This window comes from Dendrobium catenatum, unplaced genomic scaffold (assembly GCF_001605985.2).
Source record: "Dendrobium catenatum unplaced genomic scaffold, ASM160598v2 fragScaff_scaffold_390, whole genome shotgun sequence".
Lineage (NCBI taxonomy): Eukaryota > Viridiplantae > Streptophyta > Magnoliopsida > Asparagales > Orchidaceae > Dendrobium > Dendrobium catenatum.
Window position 1 is genome coordinate 7978680 of NW_021318852.1, and position 11541 is coordinate 7990220.

Consider the following 11541-nt stretch of genomic DNA (forward strand, 5'->3'; position numbering starts at 1 on the left):
CGGAAGCGATAATAAGAAAAGAACACACCGGATTTATAGTGGTTCGGTCAAACCTTGACCTACGTCCACTCCTTGGAGGCACCTTCCAAGTATTGCACTAAAATCGTGACTCTCCTTAATTTAACCCCCACAGCTAGGCAGAGAAGCCCTTACAAAATCACTTCCACCTTCCCCGGTGCGGCGGAGGTCGCCGGGTCCTTTGACACAAAGAGATCTTCTTCTTTGGTGAACTTACCTCGAGACAAGCCTTCAATCCGATGGTAACTAAGGTGCGAGTTCGCCGGAGCAACCGTGTGGATCCCCCACCACACTCCCTTGAGTTCCTCCCCTCAAGCATCTTCTCCCTCTCAAACTCCACCTTTCCTCTCTCCCTTTCAAGCTCTCTGTGTGTGTGTGTGTGTGTGTGTGTGTGTGTGTGTGTGTGTGTGTGTGTGTGTGTGTGTGTGTGTGTGTGTGTGTGTGTGTGTGTGTGTGTGTGTGTGTGTGTGTGTGTGTGTGTGTGTGTGTGTGTGTGTGTGTGTGTGTGTGTGTGTGTGTGTGTGTGTGTGTGTGTGTGTGTGTGTGTGTGTGTGTGTGTGTGTGTGTGTGTGTGTGTGTGTGTGTGTGTGTGTGTGTGTGTTACCAATAGGCGATTGACTCTATTTCTCTTTAAATTTTCTTGGTTTTTAGTAATATAGATAAAGGTTTTAATTCACATATCCACTAAAATTCTTATATAAAATAAAGTTTCAACAAATAACAACTAAAATGTTTTTGTGTAATGAAGGCCACTCGATATTTTTTTTTTTGTTTTAGGAATATGTTGATCATTAATAATTTTAGCATTCCATTCTTTTATTGTTATAAATTAAATATTATGTAAATTATTATGAAAGTACAATTAAGGGTGCTAGTACCAGGTCCTAATTATAGTTGTATCATGAAATTTTTTTTTTTAAGTTTGGTAGATAAAATTGATATTGTATGCTAATTATATATTTATATATTTGTGTGTGTTGGGGGAGGGGGGTAATTTTATAAGGATTATCAGCCACTTCCACTTCTCTAATAACCAAACAATAAGAAATTGAAGGCACTAATTCTCACACTCCATTTTGACTCCCTTCAGTTAACCTGGAGTGTAACGGATTAGAAGAATTTAAACAGATATTTTTCTTACTAACAACCATCTTGAATTACATCTATTAGAATCAATTTTGTCGGAGAAGATCTATTCAGACTATCTTAACATAATGCATTTTTTTAGTTTTAACAATTATTCTACACAACTCATATTTGAAAGAATATTTTTAACTCATCAAATAAAATATAGATCTTACTAAACATATCAAATAAATTTTAAATATAAAAAAATCTGACTGTTTAGCTTCCTACTCAACCTTATATGCCCAACTAAAATGTATGTACACAAAAAGTACATATCTCCTACCTAGGGCTCCACTGGCTCCTTTCATTATCCTACAGTACAATAACTACCAATGTGATAAAGCTCATTGCAATACATAACCATAATATAAGAAGTAATAAAAATAAATTTATAAATTATAAATAAAATTAAAATTTATATAAGAATCATAAGTGGTAAAATAAATAAATGCATATTTAAAACTCCACATTTAATGTTCTATTTACTTTCCAATACCTTAGGTAAATCATATAATGTCTATAGGCTTTTAAACACTTATATCTCTCTTTCAAGATTGGATCGAAATTCCAAACTTTTAGAAGTGATATTGCAACTCTCTTATTCATGATTATATCCAAATTTCCAACCTCTACAATTAAGAGAGTCGGATACCTCCTGTACGATCCCTACGACATACCTCATTGAGTCTTTTGCTTTTACTTGTACTAGTCTATTCTACATAATATAATTGTTTCATATTTTACCTTTTTATTAATATTCAGATGTTCATAACCAATAGTTGTAGTGTCATCTTGTAGTATCACTTTCAATATTTAGTGTTTATCAATTAACTCAATTTACTAGTTAACTAACTAGAAAATAAATAACCTTCTTATTATAAAATTATAGGGTACTATAATTACTATAAATATAAAAATACTCTCATTTCCTATATCACAGATTGAGTGCCTCACCTCTATATGAGTTTGTTCTCCTGTAATACTCTGACCACTTTTCCTCTTACAAACAACCTAAAGCATATATTTTTGCCTTCAAAAATGCATTCGAATAAAATTTAAGAAGCTATAAAAATAAAAGACTATAATTTTTTACCTCAAATAAATTTGACATTCAATTCAACCTCCTTTCACTCCTAACCTCTTTCCCCTACTTCCTTTTCTTCCCTTATTCCTTTATTACTTTTCAATTTTCTTAAATTTTCAACTCCCAGCAGCCGCAGCCCTTCCACCTACTGCTTTCTCATGACTGGTTCACATTTAGAGAGAATTTGGTGGGGAAATGGCATGGTAAAGAAAGACTTAATAGGCTAAGGCTTAGTTCACTTAATTATGTAACAATATAATATCTCAAATGCTTTTTCTAGTATTGTCTTCCCAATAACTCTTAGTTGTTGATTGCATCAGCTTGAGGCATGTAGGTAAGTGGAAAAGGCAATTTTTTTAAAAACATCTATTGAGGTGATACATTTGATGAAAAGATAAATAAGCTTGAGTCTGAGCTGGCTAGATACAAGGAGCAAATCAAAAAAATCAGACCATGTCCTACTCAAGAAGCTTTTAAAGCTTGTGCAATGAGGGTACTTAAACAAATCTGGTTGTGTGCTAACTTTCTCTTATTTTAGTATCTTTACAATTACATAGCTTATAGCTCAGCTGATTGCATGTATAAGTTTTTACAATTTTTCTTGGTAAGGACTGCAAACCTCAATTGTTAGTGAATCTTGTGTTGTTATTAACAATTAATTTTATTTTGGAAGCTAAATTGATTTGAAGTTTCTTAATACCTGAGTTAATTTATTGCTTAACTAATTTTTTTGTGGTAGTGATGTCCTCTTTGTATGATATATGTTTGTTATTTCTCTAGATATTTTACACTTTTTAGCAAATTATTTCTTGCACTAAGGACTTTCCTCTTATTTAAATGCATGCTAAATTATTGAGCTAATTTTTTTTATTGGTGTTTAATATTAGCATAGGATATAATGTTTGTTAGTTTAGTTTGGGAGTGTATTACAGGTTTTTCCTTTTTTTTGTTTTGATTGGCATGTTAAGGCTAATATACAAATTTTCTTTGGTTTTTCTTGGACATTTATTCTCTATTTTGTTGTTTTCTTCCTTTTATTTGTGCATAGAAATACATAGACTTATTTGCAAAGCACATCTTAGAGTGTACATTGACTTATGTATGTGTATAGGTGATCATGCATATGCATGTTAGCGAGGGACGGAATCTTCTAATTGTATTTTATAATTCAATAATTCCAAATGACAATCATTCAACACCCATATTTAGAGGAATATGGATACAAGATAAGATCAAACTAACATAAATTCCAAAATAGATAAATCATAATAATCTTACTTGCTAATTTAAAATAAATATTAAAATGAAAGAAATTGTGAAATAAATATTATAATAAACATAAATACTATACTATATTTAAATTATTCTAGGTTTTTACGTGTTTTGCTTTTTATTAGTTCTCTGGAACTTTTGAAGAAGCCCATTTTTTTAAGTTTGATTTTCATGGTGGAGGAGGGGATGAATTTTTTTATGAACATGTATTGTATTACCATGCACAATCTAAACATTTATGAATGTTTAGAATTCAGATGTCACCATGTAATATCCATTTTTCTTAAAATAGTATCATTAGAGAGCCTAAAATCACATGGAAATGACATTAAGAAGTAAAATGAACTCAAGCTATGTTTTCAGTGAGGAATCATGTAATACTTTTTGGAACATGTGGACCAACTTGCATTGTTAGAGAAAAATCATGCAAGAATACAAGAATATTTGAAACAACCATTTTCTTTGTCTCAATAGCATAAGATATTTCAATAATAATCTTCATTGGCCAATTCATCACAAAGATTAGGATTTAGAATTGGTGGTGATAAAAATTCCATAACTTTTTGAATTGATGCATGTTTCTAGACTTTTAATATATCATCAAGATGTGATGGTTCTGGATTGGAATTAACATGATCTTTATAAGTTTAACCATATTAGTATTCATTGTAATATAATTCATTAGAAGTTCCATCTTGATAAGAATAAGAACCAAGATCATATGGATAAATTTCAGTCATATGAAAGATAATTGTATTATCCCTTAATAGTTTCATCCAATACCTTATATTTTCACCAATCATCATATGACATACTTATACTGATATTACATAGTATAATTACTTACATCTAAGGCTTATAATGATGAGGATCATATATTTCACTCAAATCCAAAGCATATTCAATACAATGTTGTGAACTTAGATATGATGAAGCATGCTAATTCCGTAATGAATAAGGTGAATTTTGCAGTTCTATATGTGAATTCCATATGTTTGTGAAGTATCTCAAGCATAATCTTGACATCTTACTAAATAATTATAATATTATTATCATTATAAAATTTAACTCTAAAGCAAATTGAAGCATCAAGAAGAGGAACTTGCTACCAATTTTGATGCCTCAAAAATTTACTTCCTTTGTGAAATATCATGTCATTTAGGAGAAAGAGATTCAAATGCTTTGGGATGATCACTAGAGGAGGGAGGAATTGAGAATGGTAATTTCCACTTTGTGAGAGAACTGTGAGAAATAATTGGAGGGGGAAAGGCTAGATTAGTAAATGGAGAATACGATGAGGAAGTGTACATTAAGAGAGAACCAAGGAAGGGACTCTTTTATTTCTAGTTCTTTCTTTAATAATTCTTAGTAATTACCATTCAACCATATAGATATAGTATTTCAAGAATTCAAGATAAGAATAAATTAATTAAATTCAAATGTAAATAAAAAATTTATAATCCTATCATTTAATTCAAAATTAAGGTAATCCGAATAATTAAATAAATATAAATAAAATAAATTTCAAAATAATCCTATATTTAGAATTATTTTTTGTGTGTATTGAGCGGCAAATAATTCAACTTTCCATCATGATGAACTTTTTGGTTAAGGCTGGTTATGAAAAGAAAGTTAATAATATCTAGATCACATTGGTCATTGGATTTATCATAATTTCCTTATATCATCATCATTAGGCTTTGCCTAATTGATTTATACTTACTTTATAAATCTTGATTATATGTTCATTCAAATTAATTATTGCATGAATTGTTAAAACGATTTCAGGGAGTGTTTGATTGCTAAAAAAAAAATGCAAAATTGTGAATAAAGTGCAAAAGGAATTTAATGTATTTGAACTATTTGGAGTTATTTGGATGAGTATAAAATAAATGTAGGTGATTTATTTTAGTTGGTTTAAAATAAAATAAATATAGTACTATATGATAATAGTGCTACTGGGTGGAAGTGGTATAATAAGGTGGTTGGTGGAAACGATTAGTGGCGACATTGGAGTTTAAGGGTTTATGTGACTCAAGCTTACTTGTTTGTCAGCTTGAGCTCAGCTTAATTAATGGCTTATGAGCTCAATTCGAAGAGTCAATGAGTCATGCTTGAGCTAACCTCAACTTAACTCTTTAGCTCATGATTTGACTCGTTTAAAAAATGTTATTATAAAATACATTTAAAATATTAAAACTTAATAGTACTATAAGTTATTAAAAATATTTAAAAATTACATCTCACTTTCTTATATCAAGTTATTCTTTATTATTTATCTTCTAATTTCTTATTCTTATAATTATTTTATTATATTAATTACTTGAACCATATCATTTTATCTCTTTTGTTATTATTTACCTATGTTTTTTACTTGGCTTAATGTCATAAAATTAAGCTTGAGCTCTAGCTCTAATTTGATGTTGAGTAGAGAATGAGTTTGTTGATTCCTATTTTTAAGATTAAAGGTTATGCACAAGATTGTGTGAATTATCGAGGTATTAAGTTGATGTGTCATACTTTAAAACTTTGGGAGATAATTATGGAGCATAGGTTACTCTACTAATTCTCAAAATCAACTTGAATTCATGTCGGGTAGGTCTACTATGGAAACCATTCATTTATTAAAAAGGCTAGTTGAGAAATTTAGAGAGAATAAGGAGATCTATATATGATATTTATTTATTTAGAGAAAGGATGTGATAAATTTCAAGAGAAGTGCTATGGAGGGTTCTACAAAAGAAAGGGGTTAATAATGCTTATATTTAAGTCATTAGAGATATATATGCATGAGTTCTTACTTATGTTCAAACAAAAGTAGGTTTGACAAAGTATTTTTTATTTCAGTTGGATTACATCAAGGATTAGCCTAAAGCCCTTATCTTTTTTATCTAATCATGGATGTTCTTACAAGACATTTGCAAGAAGTTGTACCATGGTGTGTGCTTTTTGCTGAAGATATTCTTCTTATTGATATGACTAGAGAGAGCTTAAGGAAAACTCAAATTATGAAGGTCAACCTTAGAGTCTAAGGATTTTCATTTGAATAGATCTAAAATCGAATACATGAAGTGTAATTTTAGTAGTAATAGATCTAGTGGGGGGTTTGTGACTTCGAGCAATCAAGTCATTAAAAAGTGTACTCATTTTAAATATGTTGGGTCCATTTTTCATAGTGATGGTGAAATAGATGAAAATATTATTAGTAGAATTCAAGTTTGATGTTTTAAGTGGAGGAATGCTTTGGGTTTGTTGTGTGATAGAAAAGTACCACTCAAACTAAAGGGAAATTTTTATAAGATGGTAGTGAGGCCTGCAATGCTTTAAGGTGCAAAATCTTGGCAAATCAAAAGAATAATATTAAGTTAATTATTGTTGAGATGAGGATGCTCAGGAGAATGAGTGGACTTACTCTTAGAGACAAGATACGAAATGAGCATATCCATGATACGGTTTGTGTAGCTCCAGTGATAGATAAGATTAAAGATAGCCACCCTAGATGTTTTGGTCATGTAAATTGGCAGCCTTCTGATGACCCTGTTAGGAGAGTAGATGTATTAGAATTGACCCATATTAAAAAGATAGAGGTAGACCTAAAAGATATAGTTAGGAAATATTAGAAATAATCTTTCTTCATTAGATTTAAATGAAAATTTGACTCTTAAGATGACACAATAGAGAAAAGGATTCAAGTAGATGACCCCATGTAGTGGGATAAAGGCTCGATGTTGTTGTTTTTGTTGTCGAGCTCCAACTCTATTAAATAATTAAGCTCAATCTCAAGCTAGGGGTAACCTGAGCTTGGCCTGACTTGTTTACATCTCTAGTGGACTTAGCTTGCAGTGTATTTAGGAATTCAGTTAAAAGCATGCTAGTATAGAATACATTAAAAATGAACTATGCAGTGAAAAAATAATTAACCTAAAATTTAATATGCATTCCTTTTTTTCATCAAACCAAAAACCAAAATTTTATAGATATCCAACATTTGGAATATTTTGCATTTATTTTTCAACAAACTAAATAACCCATCTTTTTACACAACTTCTATTCATGTAACCTTTTGTCTACCCTTGATATTAATTTTACATCCACATTTTTACCATTTTCTCTTCATGTCCAAATTACCTAAAGTTTAGTTGACATAATCTCCTCTAACTTAAATTAAAACTTGGAATTGTTTACTCACTTAAGCTTGTTTGACCCTTGCCTTTAATACATCTATAAAATAAAATTATGGTATTTATGAGTGGGTAGGTGATTGCATTCTAAAGTGTAACAACTTGTAATCTGAAATTGTACATTCCTCTAGATAATCCATTATTCTAAATATTTTAATTTGAAGGTATGTTATCTCAAATAGATCATTTTAGTCACAACAAACTTATTTGTGAATGTCTCTTTTCAAACATATCATTTTTCAATACTTTCAATCTATAGAACTTCTGCAATAAGTACTTTGTAACTTTGTTTAAAATTATGCAATAAAAGGCCTTACTCAAGACCCTCCATAGAACAATTCAAAAAAAAAAAAATCATAAGGCATACGCCTTACTATGTTTGAGGAGTTGTATGCCTTAGTAGGTTTGAGGTTCGCCTCAAGGTACATCTTGTGCAATTTGTAAGAGATATAGATCTCAAAAATTAGGGTTTAGATTATTTAAATATTTAATTTATAAATTTAATATACATAATAAATTATATTTTATTATTTCTCATCATCTAAACCTAAAGCAAACAAAATTAAGAACTAGAATAGCACATGGGTCCTCAACTCTCAGTCAAATATTGCACTGGCACTTGATGCCGCTTGCACTTGCAATTACAATTAAGGATTAGAGAGAAGAAAGTAACTTACAATATTAAGATTCTATTGAAGATTCACAAAGTGTTGAAAATATCGGAAACTTTTGAATTCATAAATTATACTTTTAAGGACTTAGACAAGTTATTATGTTAAATTGAGAGTGTGAGAGATTTATTGTTATGATCTTACTTTGACTTTTTGTGACCTTATTTGATATCTTAATTTAATGTTAATGTGTTAATTTTTTATTCCATATTTTTTAATTAATTTAATAGTTTAATTATGATGTTCATGCCTCAAACTTACTTGTGACTTACACTATCTTATGGAAAAAAATGTTGCGATACTTGATTGCTCAATTTCAACCTTGCTTTGTAATACAAGTAACCTTGCTTTGTATTTACACTTGGTCTTGTATATGTGTTGGGCAGCTTGTAATGTCAAACAACTTTGCTTGTTAATCAAAAAGTCAAAGCATGACATGACCTTGATTCCCCTTGATGTCTTATTATTAAACAATCTTGCTTTGCTCTACAAACAATAACAAAATCTAACTTCTTCGTTGGTGGAATATGCAATTACCCCGAACGCTATTGGACATAGTATTTCTATTGTGAAAGCATGATAGTTAAATCAAACTTGTATGTTTCTTTATAATTATAGTGTTGAATTCAGAGAATTGGAGAGGAAAAATACTTAATTTTATCATGCAAAATTATCCCTATTTATAGAATTATAGAAGATATCTTAATAAAGAAATTAATAATTATAAAATAATACATAATTTTCTAATAAAATCCTTCCTAAATTAGCCACCCAAATATGGAAGGAGATTATCATGATCCACTGATCCCCATACTAGCCAAAGGATCAAAATCTCGAACCTCAAACCTGACCAATGTGGTAAACGCGTTGACTTAAGCATAAAATTTCTACTTCAGGTCCATGTTAGGTTTTCGGTTGGCTCAAGTTTTTACACCCCAAAATTATCCCTTGTTATGATAGAGGATTACATAAAACTTTAAATATTTATTATTGATTTATTAAGGGATAAAAAAAGGGACCCATTAATCCAATACACAAACTCTCCAAATGAAGTCAAGCATGAAATATAGGGTCAATTAATTTATTATTTTTTTGTTAAGGGTTATGAATTTTACACAATTATACCTTCTCTAAAAGGAGGCTAGCATAGTGCATGAAACACTTGATTGGTTATTAAATCTTATTAAAATCTCCAAATCAAGTATGTGAATGCCATTCTAAAAGGATTCATACATCATATAAGGAGAATATTGGGTGATTTAATGTGCATTGAAGGCTTTGAATTTAATGCCAAAATGCCCTCCAAATGGAATTAAACTTTATCATAAAATCCTTACTATTTAATTAATATTAAATTATCAAATTTATTTGATTAAAAAAATAAATTTTAATCAAATGAATGATTAAACTATTTTAATTTTTATGTTTTAAATTTTTTTGAATTTTTCTATTTTTTTCAAATTATTTAGAATTTTTAATGAACTATTGAAACTTTAATTAATTATTACTTAATTATTATTAAAATTTATTCATGATATTTATTTAAATTCAAATTATTAATCTCTTATATTATTTTATTTTTATTTTAATTAATCATGTATATTTAAGTTATATTTATTATCTTTATTTATCTATATATAAAATTGGTTATTTAATGAATTATTAAATTGTCCGTTAACCTAGCAATTTTCTAAGTTTTTTAGTCCATATCCTTAATTATTATCCTTAATTGTCACTAATGTTCAAATGATTTGTAATCGAAGTATCTACCTCTTGTACATACACATACAATCATACCACAACAATCAACTGAACTAAATCTAAAAAAAATAGAGGTAATGAATTTTCAAAAATTTGGGTTCGCTAATGACCTAATGCATGGTTTACAAATTCAATAACCAATGAAACATAATTTTTATTTTCTTAGAAAAATTATGGAATATAAGTAACATTCCCTAATTTATCTCACCCAAAATTTGACTCAGGATATTATTTACATAAAGTGCATTTGATGAAAACTTGGAAATTCATAAGAATTCAATTACTCTTTATCTACTTAATAAACTCAAGTAATGCAATTTTTTATTAATAGAGCTTTGGTTACACATTCTATAGAAGTATTATATGCATAGAATGGATTATTATTGAATTAATATGAAATTTACAAAGATCTACGTCAAATCATGACCTAGATTCTTATAAATTCATCTATAAATAAGGCCAACCTTAAATATCCTTGAGAAAATTAGTGGATGCTCCCAATATCATCTAATTTATGTCACTTAAATTTTGTCTTAGTTGGATATTTATTTAGGGAATAGTTTAGGAAATTTGAAAATGTATATAACTGGAATTAATATACCTTAAATACTAATCACCAAACTGTAATCTTATTTTTTAAAGATAATGAACTTTATTTTGAAGAGAATGAGGGATTATTTATAAAAACTAGCTGAGAATTTATTTATAGTAATTTTTTTTAAAGTTTTTTATATTTAAAATATATTTTAAAATTATTTTTCTTATATTAAAGCTGGTAGGGTTCATTACATGCATCTGATCAAGCCAGCTAGGATGGTAGCGATGTTAGTGCACTGCTCTTTACACACAACGACATGCCATCGTGGTTGAATATTTAACCACATTGGACAGAGTACAGAGCCGTCTAATTCTCATGGTTTGAAATAGGTGGGTAAGATTAAGTTAGTTGAAATCTTATTTTTCTCAACCATTTAGGTTTGTTGGAACGAACATGCCAATGTCAATGTGATTTGCACAGATTGAACGACCCTAAGATCGTCTTCTCCAACCAGACAACTGATACCGAGGTTTCATAATTTTATTTAAACTCAGTCTACAGATATTTAAATGGCATGATATTTGAGACGTAAAGGATAGATCACTAAAACTAGAGTGGGAAAGTGTGTATAGAGCTTTTTATGCTATCCTAAAAACCTATTTAGAAACCTAGGTAGAACTCTAGGGTTACGAGAATACCTTCACACAGTTGATCTTAGCAGATGTATAATAGCTCATTTTCTTCATTAAAATATCCTCAACAAATTTGGTGATAAGTTCAAACTCTGAGAATGGTTATATGAAGAACTGAATCAATTTGGAAGGCTAGCCTTTTGGCTCTTCATCAATCTCAAATTTGGTTAGCTTCAAACATAAGAAATTCACCAGG